The sequence below is a fragment of the Micropterus salmoides genome, unplaced genomic scaffold, assembly GCF_014851395.1.
Source record: "Micropterus salmoides isolate LMB-PRFRI ecotype aquatic unplaced genomic scaffold, ASM1485139v1 Ms_hic_scaffold_5, whole genome shotgun sequence".
Classification (NCBI taxonomy): Eukaryota; Metazoa; Chordata; class Actinopteri; order Centrarchiformes; family Centrarchidae; genus Micropterus; species Micropterus salmoides.
The window spans coordinates 24,293,209-24,320,379 of NW_024044237.1; the positions used below are offsets into that span (position 1 = coordinate 24,293,209).

The window sequence follows — 27,171 nt, forward strand, 5'->3', positions numbered from 1 at the left end:
CGTAAATTCACATTCTGTTAATCTCATGTAAATAACAGTTATCACACTAGAGCGTGGTATAAATAGATGGCCTATCATTCATGGAATGATGCTTAACAGCAACTATGTCCAATTTGCACCAGATGCTCTTCAGAGCCGAATTAAGCCTGCATTATTGCTGGTGGAAAATGTCATGTTATTGGCAAGGTGAACCCTCTTCACTCCAGCCCCTATTCTTGATGGATTTGTGCTGGCTCACTCCCATATCCACCCTGTAATCGACTAAATACATAGTCATGCTTTATTTTATCTTCCTCGCTCTGTCTCTCTTACGCACACAAACACGTGTGCTTAAAGACATCACACTGAGTTTCAGTGAAACATCATCCCTGCTGCACTGGATGGAACACGGCATCAATTAACAGTTCCTTTACCTGCGTTAATTAAGTAACAATATAGGCAGAGGTCACATTACCGCTGAGTGTATGGTCGTGTAACAGAAGATGACAGGGAGAGTGGGTCGTTCATGAAAGGTTGAGTTACTTGATAGAAGTGGCAGCAGTCTTACTAGAATGATTGCTCACTGCCCCCAGGCCTGGCATTTGGCGCCTTAGGCAAGATTTTGGACTAATAACTCCGACCTCCCTGCGCGCACACACATACACACACACACAGTTCTATGTCTGTGAGGACCATGATTATACTTTGGAGTCAAATCTTCTGTTCAATCCCACAATCTAAAATTGTCATAGCTCTAAACCAAATCCCTTTCCTCAGAGTTAACTCAAATTTATTTTGTAGTAGTTATGACCAAAAACATGTAATCATTTTTTCCTTCTCTTGCTCCCATCGTGAATGTATTTGGTCCTCACAGTCATAGTAACATCCATAGACACAAACACACACACACAACTATCTCAAGCTTTTCTATAGGTTGCAGCCAGGTCTCACCAGAAAAATGGTGTGTGTGTAAAGCGGAAGCAGACTGCACTTCCTAAATGACCCTGCCAGTCTGAGGAACACTCAGCTGGTCTCCTGCCAGGGCCTCAGCACCCTTCCTTCGCCAATCTATGTAATGGCCGTGCTAATGATGGTAAAGCAGCCAGTACCTCAGAGAGCAGTGATTTAGACCCTGCTAACACTATTGCCACTGCAGTCATTCCATGGCGATGATATGCTCCTGATATCACGCACTCCAGCGCACGATGGTTTCTTTGTGGCGACATGACAAAAGTAGATAATTACACAAAGAGCATGTGGACGCGTGCGCACACACACACACACACTTTCACTCAGATAAAAAAAAAAAAGAACTTGGAATATGAACAGAAAATACCACTCGACTTATTGTAAGTGTTTACTTTCTCAGCTGTTTCTCGTGGCTGAGAAAAGCAGTCTATTGATTTTCCTTTTCAGAAAAAAATAATACTGAAGAAGAAAGGAACATAAATAAAAGCAAGAAAACTAGAGAATGTTATGGAGAAGAGGAGGGAGGGTGGAAGACATCAAGGATTAGAAGAATTTGGCGAACATAAAAAGGCTTTTTAATGTTATTGGGAAACAGAAGTGAATAGAAGGCTGAACTCTGGGAAAGAGGGGCTATTTTTACACTCATGTGTGCAGCGATGAGTTGGATATGCATTGATTTCCCCAATATTGAACAACACAAGTAGCATCTAAGTAGCTTGAGCACTGGCCTCCTGTAGCTGACCATCACACACACCCTACACCCAAATTGATGAATCTCAACAGGCTTCCCTGTGTTTATCTATCTGCCATCAATCATTTGTTTGTGTGCATATGTGCAATTTTGTGTGTAAAGCTGCACGAACAAAAGACACTAGACAGTGTGGTTCAGTAGCAAAGGATGAAGACACATGTACATACAGTGAGGGTAACTAAGGGTCTAAAGTACAAGACACGTTTCATTGTCTAAATTGCCTTCCAGCTTTTTAAACTACAAATTCAGAAGTCTTTTGTTGCCCTCGTCAGTGGCCTATTCAAGTATTTGTTGTGGGCAGCAATTAAGCTGATGATTTTGTCAAGCTGTATTTGAATCAGATAGGCATGTTATTTTTTTAACCTTTTATTTATCTTCAATTAATTAAGCACAACCTGCTCTTTTATGTTTTTTGATACATGGCTTTGGTATAATGACCTCTGAGGTGACCAGATGCAGGGAAATAATGGAGTTGGTGGAGGAAACCCCATAATGTGTTAAGAAAATCAACATCTCAATCTCGTCTATTACTTTCTTAAATCAAGACATCTCTTCGTGTTTTATTGCTTGATTAACCAGATAATATTTACTTAAATCAAACTAGCTCCTTTCGTGCAAATACATGAACATCTTTACTGATTAAAAATATAACCGTGGATGCATCAGAGTGAGCAACTTAGACACGGAAACCAAAGTTGTCTAAGTAGCTGCAGCTAATTTGATTGGGATACATTTTGACAGAAAATCAACTTTTAATGAAGAGCCGTGTGGTGGGAGAAATTAGACATTACCCTACAGAGCTGGCATAAAATGTTTATAAATGACAATGATGTTGGTGCAGAGCTTGGGGAACATACTGACGATTAGGCTTTCAGAGAACAGAGCACAGACTTCACCTCATCCAGGGGAGAAAAGGGAGAGAAAGAAAAGGAAGGGGACAAAGAGAGACAGTGTGACAGGTAGAAAGAGAGAAAACGGAGGAACGGCGCAGGGGGGCTTGCGAGAGATTGCAGCTATGATGCGCATGAGAGAGGTAGACAGTGAACGACAGAGTGAGGGAGTTTAAAAGGCACAGCGTCTGTTGGCTGGCAGGATGGACGGAGGGAGAGAGGGAAGTGTGCGACAGCAGAGCGTGACAAGTGCGGCAGAACAAACCGGTGGTGACTCATGGGCTCCTTCATTCACTACTGTGATCAGATCCAGCAGGACAGCCCACCATATGGGATGGCACAACTTATTCATCCAATCACTTGGACTACATACAAGACCGGAGGAGGAGAGGGGATTGTGTGTGTGTGTCTGTGTGTGTGCTGAGAAGGTGCCTGAAGGTTTCTTGGAATATGACAGTAAATGGAAGAGGAGGTGAGGAGAACAAGGCTACAACAAGGATCATAATTAATCTACTAAAAGCTCAACATTTTTGGACGAATAAAAAAAAAAGACGCATAACTGTCACAGAGAACAAGAAATTGCGTTATAAAACATGCACCACTGCATGATGTGTTTGTTTGGAATTATAAGAAATTGATCAGTTAATTGAACCCTCTGTGGCTTCCCTATGATGATCCTGTTAACAGCTTTTTTCACTTAATTATATTCCATTTGCATCAAATTCTCAACCAATTCTGCCTGCAACTTGACTATAAAAAACATGAATAAAACACAATTAAATGGGGAATTCTCTGATACTAAAATTAGTTGTTGTATCCCTATACTCTGATTATTTCTCTATCCTCCTTAAGATAAAAAATAAAAATAAAATAATAATCTAACCTCTGACTCTGTCATCCAGATGACATATTGAAAAAATTAAATAAAGTCTTCTGAGCATATAACGTTGTCATAATCATTCCTGTCTTTTCTGGGCCTCCTTTAAATGCAGATTAAGGCTAAGCTCTGAGAGGTGAAGGGCCTGGCGAATTGAGCCCCAACACACACAGGAATAGAAACAGACATAATCTAACCAAAGCCAGATATTTTTTTTGTGAAGAAAGGGAATGTTTCTACCCTTTTGGCAAGAGGCATGGTAAACCCTTTTATAACGTACCTAAACTACACTGTGCTTCACTGAAAGCAGAACTAATTTGCTTAACTTCACAACATGCAGGGGCCCTCTGATAAAAGTGTCTGTCTTATGCCTGGGCTGGCAAAGATATTGTTATCCACTTTGTTCCTCTGCCACCTTGCCAGCTTACTCAATTTTTGCAAGACCGATAGCAATCGTTGTGGGGTAATTTAGGGATTAAACTGGAGGTGCATTGTAATCACACGCTTCTGGGGTAGCAAGACAGCCGTTTGGGATATAGGAAGGCAGGACTGTCCGAGATCTACCTTTTGTCTGTTATCTAAAACAAGGGTTCTTTGAAAAGCCAAATTCTTAATTTGGGTGTTGGTCTATGGACTTAGTACCAGCATACATTTGTGCCTGTACTGATCTGGCAAAAAATATGTGAAAAGGGGAGCATCTTCAAACACGAGTATGCGGCAGACTGTGAATTTTGAGAACCTCCATTTCAGACATTGATGATTTTATGTCTACATGTATGTGCGTAATATTCCTAAAGACCAGGAACAAACTATTTTGCGGGCATCATTTGTAATATAATGGTGATATATTCATTCATAGCAAGAATAGGCAGTATGAACATGTATCAATGTTGTCTGAGTACTTATTAATAACCTCTGTGATGTGAAACAAAGCTTAAACTGTAACTGAAACACTGCAATGCACGCGTCAACATTCACTAAACAGCCACACCTAATTTGTGATTAGTCGCTATGAAACGCTCCAAAATGAGGACAATATATGAAAATTCTGTGGGGAAGTCAGAGGTTAGCATTAGCTAAGGTACAGAAACACATTATATATCCCAAGAGGGTAGTTACAGTGTTAAAACATTGTCAGTGAGTCTTATTCACAGCCAATCCTTCTGCCTTCTTGTTCCCTTTGCCCTCTGCCACAGGCTCTCTTCTATTCTTAGATCCTCCACTCCAAATGATCTACTTCTCACTTTTTCAGTCCCCATATCACAGGCAATTCAGTAGCAATTCGGTTTGGCAGGTACAACACCGCACTACAAAGATATATATGTATTGAACAACAAATGTAATGTCATGTTGTGTCTTGTCATTGTTGTTCAGCTGTCTAAAAGAATGAAATGTCTTTTACCATCTAGATAGCTTAAGAAAATTTATTTACTCCATGGATATTGTCTACCGGAAAAAAAGTGTGAGCTAACACCTTTCTTAATTTATGTTACCACATTCTTGCAAATGGCATTATATTAATTAAAATAATTACAGATTTAAGAGGTAGAGTGGCCAAACAGACAAACCAAAATGTTGTTTTTGTATAGTTCTTCATAACAAGATGCTGAAAAGAATTTAAACTGCTCATAAGTGTATGTATAACTACTGACCTTGTAAAAACAAAACTGTTAAAACCAGGATGTTGTACTGATGTTTGACTTAACATAAAGGGAAGTTGGAAGCAGGAGTTAGAGTCATCGGGGCAGAGCTCCATCTCAAGCTCAGCTTCAAGGCTAAAGAGATTTTAACAGTTCCTATATCTGACCACTGCCTGAAGGCTCCCACTCTCCACATTATGCTTGTTGCCCTATCTAGGACAGCAATATTTGATGAGGGTTGACAGTAGTAAAAGACTGTCCGCATCAAAAAAAAAAAAAAGTCACATTCTGACGCTAGATAATAGATGTTGCCATTCTAAGCCAATAATAGTGTCTATAATGAAATCAGTGGGGCAGAAAAGAGGCGCTCTTTCATTTCCTTATGCAGGGCCGTGCGTTTTGTACATCCCATTATTCATCAGGTCCTGGCTGCTGATAACTGGCCCATTTGCATCTGAATCAAGAATGCCTTATAACCTTCCCCCAACAGCACCACCCCCATGCAAATGAAGTGACCTAAAAAGAGCAGGTACTGTATTTCATTATTTGCCAGCAACTGTGACCTACTCTGGAGGGTGTGTTAATTTGGTAGTAGGATGAGACCTACAGTACTGGCAACTTTGTGCTGACAGTATCAGGATGCATGTATCAAACATCTGGATGCAACATGGTTTAAGAATATTAAAATATTCTTTGATAAAAGTGGTTTCTACAGTATATTTATGTACTCCCAAAGCAGGAAGTTTTCCGCAGGATGTCTGTATCCGTACTGTAGCTTGTGCTGCCCTTTTTACCCTGACATGCCCTACTTCCATGAACAAAAGACAGGGCAAGAGTGCTTTGTAGAAAACAGTAAATAATCTTGGCCTTGCTTTTCAAAGAATGCTTGACTCACTTCAGTACACTCTGCAGTTCAAAGGCGCAAGCCTTCCCTATTTAAAGGATCTGCTACAAGTCAGGAACATGCTGCATGATATTTGTGATCAATCATAACTGCAGAAAAAAAGACTACACTGGCTCAAAAAAAATGCTTTCCATAAAGTCCTGATCTGTGGCGGGATGAACTCCTCAGAGGAAAGTCTAGCTGTGCCAGAGAGACTGTACAAAACCCCCAGTAGATGGACAGATTAATGGACTGTGCCCTCATATACTGTAGTCGTCTTAAAGCCAAAAGAAGCTGGGTGCAACCCACAGCTGTCTCAATAGCACAGTCAGGTAGCATATGATGAGATCTATTATGTGTAATGTGTTGAATCACAGGTGGGTTGCTTCAATGTGTAAACCAACATATATTTTACTGCATACAATTCAACAATAGTGTAAAACCTTTTCTATAAACTTGCATTTACACATCCAAAAATGAACAAAAAACACACAGACAAAAATCGCCTGTTTCATACAAGTAGCCAACACAAACACACTTCCAAATGCCAGAGGGCAAATGGGTAGAAAAGTGGAGCGGGGGGTCTTTTGTGCACTCTGAGTTTAGGTCTTGGCCATTAAATAAGCTGGCACTGCAGAGGTGAGCTGCACTGACAATGATGTATGGGAGAAACACAATCCATTGCTGTTATGAATTGGTTGGCTCTGGTGTGGACAATACTTGCACACATGGACAGATACACAAATACAGACACACAGACATTCACAAGCAAGTGCGCGCACACACACAATCAAGAGGCAGTGGTAGAGCCAATTGTATCTTCCTCTCTTCCAGACAAATTCAATTTTCATCCAGGACATATGTAAGCTGATTAAAACAGCCAACAAAGACTGGAGAAATATGTCACATCCTTCAGGACTGGACACACTATTGAGTGCTGCTTTGGCAATGGGATGCCTACTCCCCTTCTCTGTCCCGCTCTTTCTAAATCTCTGCTCTTCTCTCTTGTGACATTTCTGCACCACCTGATGTCATCATGCATTCCTTTCTTCCTTTTCTCTATCACTTCCTTTTTCCTGTCATCACTCTACAGCTCTTTCCTACACTCATGCCCTTGAAACAGCAAGACATTTCTCATATTACGGTATGAAAACATTGCGAGTTCTCTATGTAAAATAGATGTTCATATTCTTTAGCATGCATGCTTATATTAATTTAACTTTTGATTGTTTTGGTAGCTACAAAGATGGATATTATCATCATATTATCATGTTCAGTTGATCCCATGTGCAGTAATTATTTAAACTCTAGCTGGAAGGAAAGACATATTTCATGTCACATACCATCTGATAATAGTGAAACTAAAAACATAAACCTTATTAAAAAGGTAAGCCGGTATATCTATTCTGCACTTGTAAAATAACAAAGACAGGAAGTGGTGGGAACTTTGTCAGCCACCTTGCACTCGCTGGGGTGGAGCCATGTAACTCAAAAGTGTGTCACGCACACACACACACCCCCACACCCACACCCATGCACCAGGGGCGTCACAATGTCTGTTTTGCCACTGCAAAATAATGTCATATCACCAGAAGATGTGTGAAGAACACATCTGAATTATGAATGGAGGGAGGTTAATTATGGATGGAGGGAGGGCAGAAGAAATGCCTTAGACATTTCCTTGAAACACATGGTTGGATATATGGCTACGGACCCACTGCACATTCCTTGGCAAGTAGCAATTCAGAGAGACTCCTTAATTAGCTAGTCGGCACTGATAATGGTTGGTCTTTGTTGCGTGTGGATGTATTCAACCTCATTTCTGTTACAGAACACTCTTCAAATGAGTGCATAAGATGAACGTGCTTAACTCAAGTTGACAAGAAAAACTGTGCTCCTGTCGACAATAAAGCAGCAAAATGATTATATGAAAAGCAATTATAACCGCTGCTCATCCTTATAGGGTGATGTGGAAAGTGATAGTCAAGACTGACATAAAAGAAATCCATGAAAGGAGAGAATGGGGCATTGAAGTTGACTTCTGTCAAAACTTTCTTTTTGGGGTAAATATACCACTTTCATTAGCTTTGTTTTAAATGTACTGTTTGGCAAATGACACGCAAACATTTGACAAGTTTAATATTTGTCCTTTTCAGAGTGTTATCTGTTTGATGCAATCAACCGTCTGCATTTATGTGCACAAATGATTGCTTTGCAAGAGAGCCGCACCTGGAGCTCTGATGGATGGAATGGGCTGTCAACCACAAACAAAAGCCTTAAAAGCGGGGCTCAAAGATTTTGCTCGATAGCAAGGGGTCAGGGGATGCAGGCTGGTTAGTGGGGTGACTTAAAGAGAGGCAAATAGATCATGGTGGAACTAACAAGGGGCGTGCCTTCACCTGCATGGGAAAAGACAAGGCCATTAGGAAAGAATGATGTTCCAGACACCCATGGACTCTTTTGGGGGGCTTGTGACCCCTGGAAGATTAGTCAAATGAACCACTTCTTTTCTGTCATAGTCATGACAATTAAACGTGTAAGCTTGTACTCATATTTGACTACAAGCCCCCCCCCCCCCTCTAAATAGAATAGTGGAAAATTGTTAATCGCGTGCACGTCAGTCACCTGAACCTGTTGTCTTGCATCTAGCAGACTTCTGTATGCCAGCAGAATACAATTTCAAAATGATGTTACTTAGCTTTTGGAGATATGAACAGTGTTGATACACTAAGCTTACAATATCTTTCTTTCCATCCTTATCAGCCATATATGTAACTCTGTCACCTCTGCTGTTCTACAGATCAAACCATGAGTCTCAACTGCAGTTTCTTTTATATAGAGAGATTATACAGCCGAGTAGTTGTGACATAATATCCTAAGTTCATGCTGCTTCTTTTGGTGGGTGTCTGCAGATGACTGATTGTCAGCCTTAGCATAAGCACAATTCCACTAGTACAATTGACTAATAGGAACAAAACAAAGTAAAACTTTCATGTTTAGTTCACAGTTGAAGAAGATAAAGAAGGAGAGGAAGAACAACGGGAGCTGGCTGACATTGTCAGGTCCAAAGGAAGCTGAGTGGTGCTACATAAGGCCCTGCCTGACGTCGGCCTGTTGCAGTCCTCACCACTAAAGGCCTCGGTCCATTCACTCAGTTCTACTGAAACATTCAAAGCTGTGCTTCCAAAGGGCCAAACTTTTGTTCCTTCACAAAAGGCGTGACCAGAGGTTCCCCCATAGATCGGAGCCCCGTTCAAAATCAGATTATTTCCAGTGAAATCCTCCTTTCTCCACCTGCCAGTTAACTATGTCAGTGCCATTGTGTCTTTCCTGAAAAAGCTCTCCATTTTGGCATAATGGAAGCTGGATGTGTATTATTGCTTTTACTGCCATTTATTCTTGGAGGAAAGAGGCACACCCCACCCCCACACTCCTTCCTCTCCTTATTTTTTTTTAAAGAAAAATCTGGGACACATGCCCCATAGGAACACAAAGTGCTTTAATTCATTCGCACCTTTTCTCTCTGGCTGCCATCTCCAAGGCTTCTCTTTATGCCCAGAAGTGATTTGTTCAGGCTGGACCATCAAAGCAATTATGGTAGTGGCCCGCTTCCCTATTATGAGGAGAGATGACTGACAACAGAGGGATGGTGTGGGGGTGGAAGGGCACTTGGCTTCAATTTATTTGATCTGAAAACATTTTTTCCATTCATTGGCATCCACTCATGTAACAAAACATAAGCGAACTGGTCAGATTATCTCCTTGACATTTTTTGACTAAAACATCTTATCCAATTCTCTAAATAACATTTTTCAATTACCTTTCTCACCTTCCTGGGCAAAGCGATCGTGGGCTAGAGATAGTTGATGCAGGGCACGGAATGCCAGCAATGTAACAGAATACTGACGAGCATGGCAGGCAGGGATGTGTAACAATTAATGTAATGGACATGAGAGGGAGCGCAATCCTTGGACTAATGAGAATGTCTTATATTACAGTGTAAATGCACGGGGTCGCCAAGACTCCTATCATTACTGGGCTATAGGAAGATGGTTCACCACAAAAGGGGATACTCCATAAATGGATAATGCAGAGAGAGCAAAGTACGGCGCCACTGAGCCAATGTTCCCTCCAAGAGTAATAATTCTGCCTGGAGTAACACAGGGTCACTGGGATGGATGGAGACAGGATGTGAGTAAAAATAAAGCATTTAAAGAAAACACGGCACAAGGTTGAAGTGAGGAATGGGGCAAAGTGAGGTTGATAAGGAAGAAAGTGCACTAATACAAGAGTAAAGAGGTAGAGGTCGGAGTGAAGCAGAGGGAGGAGAAGCGGCAAGTAAGGGGGATAACTGAGTAAGAGAAGGGATAAGAGGAAGAGCGCGGAAAACAAGATGAGAGAGCGTAGTTTAGATAAAGCAATATGACACATTGGCTAATCAGTCTGTTGTCTTTTTCTTTCACAAGCTGTCATCTTGGCCATCAAGCCATCAAGACCTTGTGCATCTCCCCCTCTCATTGACTGATTCCCCTGATCAATTATTCAAGGTTTATAAGCAGGAACCATCCATTCAGCTAGCAGCGGATCCTGTAAAATAATGGGAGGGTTGCTTCTTCAGCTATATTGACGGTCATAAAACTTTTACAATTGGGGAAAGAAAAATCTATTTCTCAGACAGACTGTTGCCACCACTGTAAACATATTAATGGTGGTATTAGGAGTGAAGAAAGAGCCCTACCATGTAGGGGACTTTAATAATGCAGACCATAAATTATTTGACATGCTCTCTCACTAATCATAATGTATGGTGACTTGAACATTTACAATGATTTAGCCATAAATATTTAGACATATGTATGTTGCACATGTAAGTATACATGCATTTTCAGCAATGCTTCTGCTGGAGTCTGCACGGAATACAATTTAAGCGACACATCTGTGGCTTTTCTTTTCACGCTGACCTCACCTCCTTTCCTTAAAAAGCAAAACTGTGTGAGTCACGCTGTGACACAGAAATCAGGTCAACTACTGGCCTGCCAAGGAATGCTGAGCTTCAGTTAACATTCCCACAAATAAACAGCATACAAAATCACAAAAACAAAAAAAGACACACAAAAAAGAAAAGAAAAAATCAAACGGATGGACACACACCGAGACACACACTGTCTCACTTGTGGGAAATCTGAACATCACAGCTCCCATCTGCCATAATCCGCCCCAGAGCAACAGTGACCTGAGCCACTGGAAGAAACTCATATAGAGTCGAAGAGGGTAAAAATAAAAAATAAATAGTTGAGGTAATGCAGTGTGCAGCCTCATCCTTTACTTAGCTGGCAATGCCTTCAGGGCATGTTGTTGAGATGTTACAAACTCAGCAACCTTCACTGGCTTTCCACTAATGCATGACCCCATACTACTTCTCAGACCCTCATCCTGCTGCCATAACTTCAGGTTATGAACTTAACATGGAAACCCAGGGTGCTTTACATACAACTTCACACATAGCCATGTAAACACACACATATACAATATATACAGTGTACACACATAAATCACACACAAATGTATCTTTGCATGTATGCAAGCAAACGGGCAAGTAAAACATAATTATGCTTGCACTCCACACACTTATATCAATACACAAACCAAATCACATATCTCTACCCTTTGCCATCTATCTGCTTAATCGTCATCCACCAGAGGCAGAGGGTGTGAACTATGGCAAACTGTCTATTTTTAAACTTGACATATTAGTCATCTCTTAGGGGAGTAACATTGTAATTTATGGAATTCATGAATATCAAGCTGTTGTGTTCCCTTCTTGTTTATTTCCCCCCTCCTTCTCTGCACAGTTTAAGTGTTTTGGATGAATTCAAATAAACTCACAGATGCAGTTGGGTAGGATCCCTGTCTCCGTAAGAGCACAGATGCCAATCAGCTCTTGCTGAAGTAGGAACTTGCACCATTTTGGGCACATGGTAATGTTAAAATGGGTAAAGAGTTGGAACTGATTCCTTTCCTCTTCAGCCTCAATAGAGATACAATTGCTCTCTAATCTCTCAGTCTCAAATAAGATCTGTTGAGTTCCGCATAACCTACCTTTATTATGCCACTTTTCCATTACCAGATCAACTCGCCTAGACTCTTCTCAACTTGGTTTGGCCAGGTTCCGTTTTCCATTGCAGATAGTACACAACTGCCGCAACGTAATGTTCAATGCAATCCACACAGCTTTCTCTTTTTTAAGTTAAAGAGTTTCAACATTCCTCAGAATGTAAATACAGATAAGCGGTATGAAAGCCTTCCACGGTGGGGGCAGAGGGCTCTGTGAGAGGGCGGCTGGCCGGCGGGTTGCCGCAGGCTTCCCCTGCCGCCAGTTTCGGAGCTCCTCAACTCCGAAAACTTTCAAGCACATTTTTGTTCCGCCATCACTTTTCGTAAAACTGTCAATATTCGAAATCTACACAGTTGATTTCTCACCTCAAAACTTCTCAGAAGTGGATTTAGTGATGAAATTATATCCGAAAACTGTAAACTATAAAACTTTCTGCTGCTGGCCTCTGTCTCATGCGCGCAATGATGACACAGTGAATAGTGAACATTCTCTCTGACCAATCAGTAGTCTGCTGTGTTTTCACGTCACATTTTAGTATTGCCTCAGCTCGCTTGGAACCTTGGCGAAGGTCATATGAAAAAAAGTACCTGGAAGCAGGTACAGGTACAACTTTCTGCAATGGAAAACCAGACAAAGGCGAGTCGAGCTGGTACCCTGCAGTGGAAAAAGGGCTTTAGTCATTAACTTTTTTAGATCAGCTTAAAAATCTCCCTTTATGTTTTGTCACAGTTGACCTAATATTTAAACTTGAATACCTTACGTTAAGGCAGTGCTTTCTAGAAATTCTATGAGGATCATGTTGAAAGGAAACTAAAGTTTAGGATGTTGAAACACTAATCCTTCAGCTGTTTTCAACTTGGCATTTTTTGTATCACTACACAAATGAACCAAAGGTCCTCTGGCAGACCTCTGGACAGAGATATTGGCTTCTAAAGCTAATGATCTCAAATTGTACACTTGTGGGTAATTAAGCATCACTTTTCCCTCAGTAGCTTACAACAGCAAATATGTCATTGTGAGAATAAACAACAATTATACTTACACTCATTAAGCTGTAATTGCATCATCCTATGTAATAATCACAAGCTTGGGGACATCTTATTAAAAGCTACAAAAGAATATGTAAAGTCATAACAAAATAGAAGACCATATCCCAAAAAACTTGAAAAGTCGATTTAAAAATATGAGGCTATGTGGGCACTGGGCATTAAATAGAGCATAAATTTAAAACCCTTATGGGTATTTGATGGTCAACTACAACAGCAGTGTGCTGCGTGCACTTAATGTGGGTGAGAGTACTGCTAAAGCTTGGGAAAACCCATACAGGTAATTTGACCCCACTCAAATTCTTCCATCAGACACTAACCAAATAGAAGTCAAAAGAACGAATGAAGAAAGACAGAGATAAAAGGAAAGAAAAAATAGAGAAGCGGCTAAACCACTGGGATTAGTGCTAAGTAACTAAATGGGCCATATCACTTTTCCATTACTAAAGAGGAATGGCTATTTCAGCTGCTGGAATCTAAATAAAAAAGGTGAACTCTGTCCTCCCTCCGTTTTTTGTTCATTCACGTGTAAATGTTGCACTCGCTTATAGCCTTCCGTTTCTACTTCCCTATATGAGCAAATGGAGACTTGCCATCATATCCTTGAGGCCCATCAATAAATAAACTTGACGCAAATAAACAGATAAATAAATAAATGTGAAGAGCCTAGCAAATAGGCATCAGTCAGCATTAGCGATGGAACCATGTCAAGCACAATCATGCTTGACTGGAGGAGGAGTGCCTGAGTGTAGGGAGCATTCTTGCTGATTGCATGCCTGGTGTGTGTGTGTGTGTGTGTGTGTGTGTGTGTGTACATGAATGTGTGTCTGTGTGTGGAGGGTGTTCTGCTTTTTACCTTCATTTAACCCTCTCAGTCTCTCCGGCCCTTTTTAATTCTTTATCATTATTGATTTTGATACATCTGACCGTCATTCCACAACACACCCACTCCCTCCATTTCATTGAATTTCATACCCCTCTCTTCTACCTTCTCCTTAGCCAAGCCAAATAGATGGTTTAAATTCACATTAAATATACAAAAGACCTTGGTTATGAAAGTGTTCACATCCTACTAATGGTGTGGGAAGCTTACAGTTATGTTAAATTGCAAAAAATATAATTAAATATAATAATATATAGTTATTAAATGTTGTGCATACTTATGCAATTAAAGTTTTCTAACAATGTTAGTAGTTTTACTGTTTACATTGATTTTGTTGATTTGATCTCCAAATTAGGCAGAACAAAAGTTAGCCAAGCTTTAAAGGAGCTATATGTAATAATTTAGGTTTAAAACATTAAAAAATGTACTAAATGATCAGCAGAATGTGGGGGAAAAACAAAACACAGTTATGATGCTGTGTCAATGCAGAGTCACTGAAGTTATCATGCTAATCAGCTAGCCTTGGTCTGTCCTGTCTCATAATACCACATTGTACCTTAAGATGCAATAGTGAATAACTATAGTGTCCAGTCTGCCCTCTGTCCAACAACATTGAGGTGGTTTTCATGCATGGTTTGGCAGGCTGACCCCGCCATAATCCCCGCTCAGGACCTTCCTCCCACCTAACACTGCTGTAAATCACCTTGGTACTGTATTCCCTGTCGTCAAATTGGGGTCCGTTGGTGTCAGATTCTGTGTTTGGCCCCGGTCCGGCCTTGTTCACTGGGGGGCTACTAAGCCTGGCTCCCTGGTCCTCCAAACTCCCCAGTACAAGCAGAGTCAGCGAGCAGTAGGACCGCTAGCTGCATGGCTAACTGAGCTAATAGGAGCGTTCGAGATGATGGTGGCTGACTTTCGCCGACTTGTTAGTCTAATGAGAGCTGCAGGTGACTGCAGGGGCGGGGTATAAAAACGGCGCTGTCAAGTCGGACACATTCTACCTGCAGCAGCTTACTGTGAGCTGAGATCAAAAGTCAAACGCACCTAATGACAGTTACAGTTAATGCTTACTCTGGTGATATGCTGCCCCCTATTTGTTTGGAGCTTGAATTTGACAGGTGGCCAATTCTTTCACATTTTACCTCTTTAAAGCAACAACAACAATGAAGAAAAACTTAAAAAACGTAAGCCGTAAGAAAGTAAGTTGTAGATTTTTTATATTTTATATATCAACTGTCATTACAGCAATACTTTGCAAAGTTATGCTATCATAGTAATGTATTGCTTTTGCTGTAACATAGTACATGGTTCTATAATGCATTAATAATAAAATGTCAGTAATATTATACCCATAACAATAATTTACAGCATTACAACACATTTTAAGACCGGAATTAAGTGTTGTTTTGTTTATTTAATAATTCACCAACACCGTGAAACATTTCAGCACCAGGAAAAAAAATCTGTTAGTTAATCGTCAGGAATTTGATGATTGAGATTGTAGTCACGGTGCAAACTACAGGGGAGCCAGAAGGAGCCTTTCTCTTCTTAAGACAGTGCCTACCCTGAAAACATGATTTGCAAATTTTTGAGGAGTCTCTAAAATATTGACAAAATCCATGCATTTATTTTTCTGTATCTTTATCATCATGGATCATGTGTAAATCAAATTCTTTGTTTTCTTTAACAATTTACTGTTATGATTAGAGAGGCTGCTGTTAGTGCATCCGGACCGATCCTGTTGAAGTATTGTGAGATTTACATAATGAATTCAGTTATGCTGCTGTACCTTGTGTGTAAATGCGCACAGTCTTTCTTAATGGGGAGACTATTTATCCTATTTCACTATATGCAATCCACTCGCTATTAATCAGAATGTTAATTTTTATGACAAAGACCAGCCTGATCCGAGGATTTAACTGCGGACTGCACATCACTAGAACCCACCTATGCAGCACATCTTACTATCTGAATAATGCTCCCATTAAATAGCAGTGAAAGTAACTCAAAAATAACGCAGAAGTAGTGTAAAGCATTACAATTCAGAGACAGTAATATTGTAATATAACTAATTACTTTAAAATGACAGTAACTAGTAATCTATAATGTATTATATTTTGGACCCAACATTGTTTCATTTTGATCTAAATTGTTCTTGCACTTCAGAAAAGGAAGGTGTGACATAATTAACACCACTGGAAATTATGCTCCATACTTGTATAGCGCCTTTCTAGTCTTTTGACTAGACATCTGCATTCACCATTCACACACTGAGCCTAAGTGCTCAACAGAAACTAACATTCATACACCGGAGGGGCAATTCGGGGTTCAGTATCTTGCCCAAGGACACTTCGACATGCAGCCTGGGGGAGCTGGGATTGAACCACCGACCTTCCGATTAATGGCCAACCCACTCTACTTCCTGAGCCACAGCCCAGAATTCGCCTTACTTACTGTCAGTTTACATTGTTGCATACATAGTTATTTCTTTAATATCCCTGTTACAAGCATCACCTTTACTAATATGTCTTATTGAATGGAGCATTTACCATTCTTTGACACATTCTCTCTTTATCTGTATTAATGGGAATCACCATTATTATTCATCGCCTAGTCTGCCATTCCTTTCATGCACCTCATTATTACAGACATCAGGCCCACCTAATGGGAAAGTAAAATATTAATTCCACCTCATTGCAGCTGACAGATTGTAGATAGTGGCTAACACCACAAATGCAAACATCAGCCCAAACATTATATCTTATACCTTAATAATAGCCACATCATATTATGGAGGTTGAAGAAAAAAAAAAAAAAAAAAAAAAAACCCTTAGTATGACAGCAGAGGAAGAATCATTTGATTCTGGCAGAGCATCTTATTGTCAGCGGAGCACATAACCATACAGGATGGCATCCTATTCCACTGCACATTATTTGTTCTCTAGCTGATCATCAGTTGGCCCTGCTGGATGCCTAATGAGCGATAAATAAGGTTTAATTCAACCGACACAAGTTGCCCATCCTTCAACACTAAGCATGATGACTTGGTTGAGATTCCATTGGAATTATATGAGGGCAATTTTTCAGATGGTGGGATGGTCCGACTGCCTCCCCTATATTTGGCTTTCACAGGCATTCCTTTGGATTTAAGCTCTGCAAGTTTATAGGTCTATTAGGAATTCATCAAACAATGAACGATATCAATCTTATTGTGTGAATGTGGCCTGGGTAAAAAATAAGATGAAATCTTCTATTATGGGGCCTCCAAAGCATATTTGCTCTCCAAAATTGATCCAGTATTGACAATTTACACTTAGGGTGACCTTTCATAACTGCCCACATACTTGAAAGCCAATATTGTTTGGAGAGTGAGCAAGAAAAAAAATGCAGCCCACTGCAAGTGCTCTAGGATATTATTGAATATGATAAGTTAGTAGACATTTTTGCTCTGCAGTTGTTCATAGATAGTCCACTAGAAGGGAGGGCTGAGTACTTTTTACATGAATGAGGACCTCTGCCAATAAAGAAAGACAGCAATGGACATAGGTGTTGAGAGCTTGAAGTCTATTATGACACCAGGCCATTGACTTCATTCCAAATACAGAAAAAAGAAAAAAGGACAGAAAAAGTAAGTGTTAACATACGGAGCTAGGCTCTACATGATAAGCCTTCTCAGATAGAGAGTTGCAAAGGGGCATGATGGCATTAAAAGGGCATGCATACAGCCTCCTGTTGATACCCTGTACTCAAGAAGATAACTTTAGTGTAATTTAAACAGCAAAGGGTTTAGGGGGTACTTAACAGCAGGGGCAGGAGCGAGAGACCCCTGGTGTCCACTGAAAGAGTCTACCTTTTATTAAGATTTGATTTATCCTCTCAAAATGGCTCCATGTCACACTTCACTTACTTTACGTCCTCTCTTGGCAGAGTCAAGCAACGAATCAGTTATGCGCCAAGGGTACTCAAATGGTACATAAAATCTTCATCTATATTTCCATGATGGGGTTTCTGCTGTGGATGAAAAATGATCAGAGCCAGAGAAAGGCTCTATGGGTCAATGGGAGGGACAATGGCTTTGTCTATGCCATACGAAGTCACATCTTAAATGGAGTGGTTATCCATGCCTCTGTTCCTTCCCATCTGCCTTTCCCTTTGGCTGCTGATAAATATCCTTATCTATGAAAAGCAGGTGATAGATTTCAAGCAGCACAAATCTACAGAGGTCTGCTATCATCTACTCTATTGATATCTCACATCTACTAAGCCATTTGAGCTATAGCAAGAGGCATCGCCACCCTCTGGGTCTCTTCGCCCCAAATCATGTTAGCGCCACTTCCTGTAGGATCGCCTCTAGGGCCGCCTCAACAACATCTATCAACACCCTGAAGTGGAAGCCAGGAGCTTGTGGAGGCAAAGGGTTTTAGCCCTCGACTCAGAGACACCCTACAGCAACAGTGCCTATCTGATATGTGACACAAGCTTGCACATGTGTGAGTGTGTGTGCTGGAAACAGTATAAGGGGAACAACTGCTAGAGAGGTTGAGATACAACAAGAGAAAGATAAACCGATGGGTAACATGCGTGTGAGCAAATTAATTGTTAAGGGAATTGCGATCACTATCACTTCCTGTGATGTAATTTAAGAAACAAATGGGTGATTTTCCCCCAGATCAGGGGGGGAGATGAGAAAATAGCTGCCCAGTTGAGCATATTCTGGCTGTCTACATCAGGTTGATATGGATAACAAACACAGACATAATACATATAAGTATTAAAAGATCATTTATGTCACAAATTAAATTGGGGAATATAAGAGAACAAGAGGGAATGCTTAATCTTTGCCAGCATCTCCTTCCTAAAGACACTTCCCTTTGGTCTTTTCATTTGCCTTTTAGCAGATCAATCCCTTTTCTTCCTTTAAATTTTCATGAGAGAAAAATAGGTAATTTAATCTTCATTAAACATACAGGGGATCCACTCTCTGGCCTGACCAGCAGAATTACCTGCTAGGCTTCAGGGGATTAGACAGTTGGACTGAAATTCCCTAACCCTGACAAGCATTATATCATTGCATCTCTATTTTTTAATGGGCATGCGATGATCCCTCCTTGTTCAATGTCAAATAAGTCCTTAAGAGGCTCACTATATAGAACACAGGAGGGAACTTTTGATGGGCTGACCTGTGAAGGTGAAGCAGTAGAGTGGGGCAGAGAAAGCAAAGGAGAGAGGCCCTGTTTGGGATTGTAATGATGTTGAAAAGGCAGTAAATAAATAAGATTGCCTTGGTTCCCTTTGAAATCTGATTGATGTGTCTTTTGGGATGCCCCCTAGTATGAAAGACCCACTGAGTCTGTGGCTTTCATCCCTGACCGAAAATCGATGAGCCAGGATGTATGAGAGGCTCCTGCTCTCTACCCACCAATCTCCTGCAAGATACCCAGGTAACTGTCTCACCAGGAAGGGAATACAAGACAGAAAAGGAGTAGGCCAACACATCTTTTTTATCCTTATTCAAGTAAAACTTGCTTTTAAAGTACACATTCTATAAAAAAAAAAAAAAAAAAACATACTAGGTTTATGTATGTATTATCTTCCCGAAATGAGACTGAACCCACAACAGAAATGTGGCTTTTCTGGTCGCCATCAATCCGTCTAGTTTCTGTGTGTTGAATTAGGACTGGCTGATGTAATTGCATAACACATGAGTATGGCCTCCCGGGTTAGGTTTTCCATCTTACACAAAGTGGAGACAAGGAAATAGGAAATGCTTCTGAAATTAGATGTAATTGTGACTGGCGGTGCCTAGAATTGTGTTGAGCCTGACACTTGAGGTAGTCTGATGGGGTATAGTTTAGCCTGAAGGACCACCAAAAAAAAAACATGCTGGGTTTAATGAACTCCTTTTGACGTAAGCAAAGATTCTTGTGCGACTCTCTCAGAGAGGCTCTCTCTGGTACACGCTGCTCGTTTGAGGATGACAGGAGGTTAATCAAGCTTTAAAGCATAAGATTACAACAGACATGACAAGCAAGAGTGAATAGATTTAGCACACTGTCTGATACAAATGCTCAGAGATCATTCTCTACCAGTAAATTCTGAGACTGAAATGCTGTCAGTGAGTCAGAAAGAAAGCAAACAAAAGTACAGAAACATTAATGCTGCTATACTGACCCAAAAATTACACCATCATACTTTAAAGGGGCTATTTGTAAGTTTTTGCCTCTCTCTGACTACAGTGACAGCACGGCAGCTAACGACATGCACTCTACTAACACCATAAAACAACCGGCTCACAGCAAAACACAGGCTCCACGTAAGGATACAAAACAACAATAAAGGTTTATGTGCTGAAGCCCATCAGATCAAACAGGTTCAGATGATGTCGAGTAAGAACAAAGTGAGCATTAGTAAAGCTGGAGAAACACAGAGAAAGTCACGTTAGCTCGCCGCCGCAGTTGCTAATGTTATCCAGTGAAAAGTGTAGCAGACCTAAATTTATTAGTTATGCATTTTAATAAATTTATGAGAATTGATACCCAATTATGAATTAAAATTCATAAAATCAAAATTTCCTTGTTAAGGGCACCACCGGAGTTGTTATAATCCTAGAGTCTCCGGACCTCTAGGTAGTTTGAATAATTATACAATTATTACTAGTGATCAGTTAGTTAATAATCGCTCAATTATCTTAAATCAGTCAGTCAGTCTGTCTCATATCTAAAGGGTCAATTCTCTTGGCAGGAACTAGAAATAGGCAACACACACAGCTCTTGTATTACAGTGAATTTATTCTCTAACTAAGGTGATAAAAAGATGGTTGGATACAGGGAACATAAACATTTGCTGAACAATGAGCCTGGAGGTTCAGTTGTGGGAAGCATTTGACTCATATGGCATAGAAGAGCTACTGAAAGTAAACTAATGCTATATTTTAGGAGTTAAAATGGACATCTGATCACAGAATGTGTGTTAAGTCTTACTGCTTGTCGACAGTCTGCTTTTGGCCTGTTGCACGGGTCCCACGCTAGCTGCCGATCCTGGCTTTTTGCTAGGGATTCTCCAGGGTTTTCTGTGTCTGATTGAAAACGCCTCCTCCGTCTGGCAATTCGGCTGTTTGCAGGTTTCCTTCGCTGTAGCTGGTGAGACCACGTGGCTTGGTCTGACCTCGGTGAAGTTGGCTCGACGAAAAGGCTTAAAATGGAACTTGGTCGTTCCTGAATTAGTCCAGTGTAACTTAACGGACTCATAACTTTAACAAAACAAAAGAAATAAAGAAAATAAAACAAACTGAAGGCAGATCGATGTCGCGGCACTTCAGGTGTGTAGCTTCAGGCGAACAAAAGGGCCTGTTTGTTTCGCTGGCCGAGTCTGGGCGTTGCCTGGCGAGGCACGCTGCGCATGCCGAAGCGTCAAGAGGGCCGAGCAGGGTGGAAGAGCCAACAGCGAACAGAAGAGCGCGAAGCGAGGTCGCGTGTCGCTCTTTTGTTGCCTGGGGCGTGGTTCCCCAGGGGGCATCTCAGGTCCCAAGGGACTGCCTTTCTAAACTTAATGTCTAAAGAAAAGAAATCTATTTGCACGTATTATAATCAAATATTTTCCACAATCGAACCTCAATGGTCGAACGGTTGTACTGTTCTAGCATTTGGTAACAGGAAACAATTGTCACATTATTGGTCAGGATATTTATACATTTAACGGCATTTCCGATGAGGGCATGTAATACTTATTTCGTCCACTTGGGGGAGCTCAGGTTACATGAGGAAAGCTTGGATTAAATCAAAGATCGTCTCTCCTTAGGAACCGGGAATTTGTTGATTCATCCTTAAATTCAAGCTGGCGATTAAGAGTATAGTAAAAATTCTTTGTCATCATTTCTAAAGAAATTTTGTAGGAAAGTATTATCAACAAGCATTGATTACATTAGATGGAGTGTCTTGCTGAAAATAAAAACACTGCACAAGTAACTTCTTTTCAGCACTAATATCAACAACAGATAGCAACAACAGTTAACATAACTACTCAAATAGAAGCAAACGTATTCAGGTAACTAAAGATTTAATTAAATGCTTTGAGTCTTTGGAGACTGCAGTCCGTTTTACATTGAAAGTTCAGTGTCTGGACCATGTCACACTTGGGTGAGACAAGGAGTGTCCCTTTGATGTGGTAATAAAACAAAGAATAAGGTCAGTTGCCACGGAAACGTGTGTGGTGGGGCCAGTTTTGATAGGCTGTTCAGGGAGATGCCAATGGCTGGTTTGTGTCCCTTTGTCAGTTTAACAGTCAGGCCCCGCGTTATCAGCTTCGGTGCCAGTTTTATGGTCGGGATAGCACTTAGAGAAAGCAACTTTGACCCCTCCCCTTCTTCTCTGGGGAGGAGAAAGGAATTTAGAGTAGCTCCAAATTTATTCAATATAAAATGCACAAATCCACACCGTTGTTCACTACAAAAGTTATATCGCTTTCCACATTACTTCACCAACTAACACAACCCAGGTTACTTTCCTGTGTACCACTGTTGACTTAGCCTGCAAGAAAAGATGTAACGGTAAAAAGCAAATGTGAAGCGATTTGTTTACTAACGTTAGCCTATAGTGATGCAGCCAGAGCAGCCAGCTAACGCTACATTAGCTCGGACCTGCCGCTGTTTGCTTCGTAACGTTGGATTTAGATTTTTTTGCCATTTACCGATACTCAGGTACATAGCTTCTCCACCTCTCAGTCGCTGTAAATAACGTGACCCACATAATATACAACACAGAGGAAGAGCCATCCACTAACACTAGTTACAGTAAAGTTACTTACTGCTGTTAAACTGTTATAAAGTGTGACACAATGTCGTTATAATATTCAGTCCAGCTCACTAACCGTTTCATTATCATCTAATACTTTTAGCTGTGCTGACATTGCTGAGCCTCCAGTGAAAGATACATGGATAGTAAAGTTACTTAGTCACTGTACCATTATCATGTAACGAGCATGGAGTAGTTCAACATCAAGCTGATAAAAACATTACTGTAATGTTGCAGTGGGAGTTTACCTGAGTTTCCACCATGTTGTGTGAAGCAGTCTCCCTGCCTGTCTATAGCCACTGTCACTCTACCTTTTTTCAGGAGTACTGTCCCAATATGCCGGTGTCTCGCTGCGCTGAATGAAAGGTACAGCGCCAGTGTTGATCTGCTTGTGAGACGGGAACATTGAAGTAACAGAGCCTGAACATGCCTGTGTGAAAAACCACAGTTTGCATGCTGGTGTTTCTTCGTTTATTGCAGGATTTCTGTATGAAAGCGGTTGTGTTTCAGATTATGCTCGCTCATGAGTTCAAGCGAGCACGCATGCGAGCACACGCCTGGTTGTAATCTTAAAACCGCACTGCTAGTGGCCGCTGGAAACTCCATAATGCCCCTTTAAATACAGACTAAAATGCTGACACTTCCCACCATGCACCAAGACAGATCTCAGTCAGTCTGTGATGCCACCTTAGGTCACTGGGGAACTTAACTGTTTATCTTTACAGAGACTATTATTAAAATGTTTCCATCAAAACTGTGCTTAAATATTTCAGTTTGCCCCCCTTCAGGGGATGAGCCAAAATTCCCCCTATGCTCTATAGCAGATGAACCCACTTCCAGATTCCATTTCGAAAAAAAATTATGGAGCTGGCATGTCAAAAGGATTTTCCCCTCTCATCACCTCAGAGTAGAGAATACATGCAGCTGTTTCTCAAACCACAGCCTGGGTTCCATATCAATAAATGGGGAACAGTCAATGCATAATACGTTCTGGTAGCATAGCAGTGGTGTGCACTAAAGAAAAGGAAGAAAAAAGTGCTCAGAAGGGTCACAATGCCATGCAGGGGCGAACCATCATATGGACCACAGTAATTTTGGATGTCTAAAGCATATTCATACAGAAAGAAAGACAAGTCTTTATTTTAAAATGATCCCAAGACACATCGTGTGCATAGGTGGAACAGAACAGTACCAAATGAGTAAATGTATGTAAGGCAACACAAACATCCTTCTACCCAGCTACATGCTCCAGGCAGGGTATATATACCACCAGCGTGTTCCTGGTCTAGCTGTCCCCCAGTTTGACATGTCAAGAATACGACAGCAGATGTATCCTGATCAGATGCCCAGACCACCTCAACCACGAAACAGCTGTGCTTCTCCTGAGGGCTCTTTCGCTCAGGAAAGACCCAGACACCCAGCAAAAGACACCTACCATTCCTACCCATGATTTAATTTTTTCAGTTAATGACAATAAGTGAGGGATGAAACTTAAACTAATAGAAGCTTTATTCTCAGGTTCAGCTCCATCTATACAAAGACAGCGCAGTACAACGCTCGCTTCCAACACTGAAACACTAAAGCTATGACAACCGGTCTGTCAATCTCATGCTCCATCTTACCCTCTGTTATGAACAAGATACACTTAAACAATTTCACTTGGGACCACCACTTGCTCCCACCAAAGGGGTTGGCTGGAAACTGAGAGGTCAAGGCCCGATGAAGCAAACAGCATTAAGCTGCGTTCACACCGAAAGAGAATTTAATATTCACCTCGCTTTACTCGCGCAAGTTTGACCGCTGGGCATTTTGAGTGTTCACACACACGCGTTTTACTACAGCTATATGAACCCATAGTAAATCCTTGGCTGCGATTTAATTGCAATAAACGGATCATACTGATGCCGAAAAAACTACAATATGATAGCGTTTTGTTAGACATATGAATTCATACTTTGTCAGATCTGTCAGCAAGACAGCAGGACGACAACTTTCAAAATACGTGTTTTCTGAATGGAGTTCGGATCGATCAGGGCTATGCTATGCTAACCTGTTCACAGTAAAGTACAATGACAGCTGGAATAAAGTTACAGACACACATGTTCTAAATTCACCAGGTAGTTCAACTTCCTCGCTTTTTCTCCAAGTAATGTCTAGCTTTGTCCGGTTTTTATATAAAAATGAAGTAGTAGTCCAGCAGAACTCTGGTGCCATCCGACGCCAACAACAACAGTGGAACCGGATGTGCACGGAAGCTAGCTGCCGACAAGCGCGAGTGAAGATAAATCAAGTTGTAATTCCAAAAACTAAAGTAAAAAGCTAATTTAATAAAACCAATTAACTCTGACCTCCTCCCGCTGGTAAACGGCGTAGTTGTCAGAGCAGAATCCAGACTACTACGGGTGTTTATTTGTCCGAAAGCTGCAGCGCTACTCCCCGTCCACTTTCCCATTCTTTAGCAGCTCCCCGTCAGCCAGTGGATTGTCATTACACCACTCACCCGGTCCTCTCCAAACAGCGCTCCGAAGCCGCCGGTGACATTTGGACAATCTCACCGCTGATAGGATTTCGCAACATCGCGTCAAGTGAATTTCTCGCCCAAGTTGAAAAATTTGAACGCATGAACCAGCAAATTACGCGACAAATGACTCATTCGCGCTGCCTGGAGCGAATTTGCAGGAATTCGCGTCTTTGCATTGACTGTATGCAATCAAGCCGCCCAAAACGCTCGATTCGCTTTCGGAGGGAACGCACTTTTAGAAGGGATGGGATGAATTCACCAAAGTGGACAGTCTCCACTTTTGTCCTGCCCTTAGGATCCCATTCAGAAAACAACCATCAGAGGCTTTCTGGAACCTAATGTTCATTCAAATAATGATAGCATCGCAGTGCTAATCTGGGGTTTCATTAGTATCCACTCTGGATAGCTGTGGAAAAGCTTTCCAGCTCCTGCCCAGGAGTTTGGTTCTAGAGCTGGCATTGTGCATAGAAGAGAACCTCAGTAAATTTAATTGATACTACCACACCTCGCATACTAGCAACAGCTTCTTCCGACCAAGAAGGTAATATTCCAAAGCCATTCCATAGCCAAGTGTGAGCTAACCAAGGCCCTGTCCTTGGTCTCCTTAAAATTACTTTAAAAGCTTTCTGTGTATATATAATATATAAATGTTTGTTGTTGTTATATGTATATGTTATAAATTTATTTTTTTCTTATTTCTAACTGTACTTAGTACTTGAATAGAACAGTAAAATGACTGACAAATACATCCCCATGACATACACTCTCATACATGAACTCACCAGCACAATGTCAGGTACTTTGACATGCAACCAAAACTAGATTAAACCTCACAGTAGATCTGCACATAGCATAAAAGGAAAGAATCATTCAGAAAAAAAGGGATATCGGGGATACTGTTGCACATCACTTTACCAAACACAGGGATAAAAAAAAAAAAGGCAATACACAAAATCATTGTGAGTTACCAAAGCATTGGGGCTCTACAGACCTCTGCACCTCTCCTAAACATTGCCACAAGACAAGAACTGATATCATGCTGTGACGGAATAGGCTAACAGGAAGAACAAGACGATTGGATGACAACTGGAGCTACTTTACATGACAGAAATTATGCTGAGTGAAACAAAAACCATTTCCTCCTAGCTATTAGGATTGTATTAGTGTTACAAAATAAAAAACTTTACTAATACTAATTTTAAAGGTATTCAATGTAAGATTTACATCATGTCACTGAGTAGTACAAATATTTTTTCTTTACTGCTCACCATTTTAAGGTGATCCTATGCCCAAAAGTAATTATTAAATAATGAAATATGTTGCAATATTTAAGTTCTTATCCATTAATATATTTTCTACCGTAGGTATGCTTTTGTAAATACTTCAAACACCTACAACTGACATGCATTTGATGTGGCCCTTGACAGGTATTGACATATACTTCACTTCCCACAATTGGCTATGGAGTAGTTTCAATTGCTCTTATTCTAATAAACACAGGATATAATTATTGTATCATTTGATTCCAGATATTCTGGGGTAATGCTACCTTATGTTACACCTCTGTAGTGGCAATGACTTAATATACCATATTGTTTTCGTTATATTGTGTGCTGTAAATATATGTGCAAAGAGAAGTGTTACCTAACACAGGACACTATCAAGTACAAGCTGTACTTATACAGATTCTAATCTGGTCTTTGTTAAAGCCTTGCTAATGCACATCAGCGATTAGTCAGTTATTTTGATGTGTCATTGTAAAATACAGGTTCAAGTGAAACCAACAGCGATCTTCAGTAATGGTGTGTTTGATTTTCATCCATGTGTT

General features: G+C 40.8%; 1 protein-coding gene across 1 annotated transcript in view; it reads right to left on the reverse strand.

Annotated features, from left to right (window-relative positions):
• The window catches only part of diaph2 (diaphanous-related formin 2), a 434,333-nt gene that overhangs the window by 24,174 nt on the left and 382,988 nt on the right, over positions 1-27,171 (reverse strand). The window lies entirely within an intron of this gene.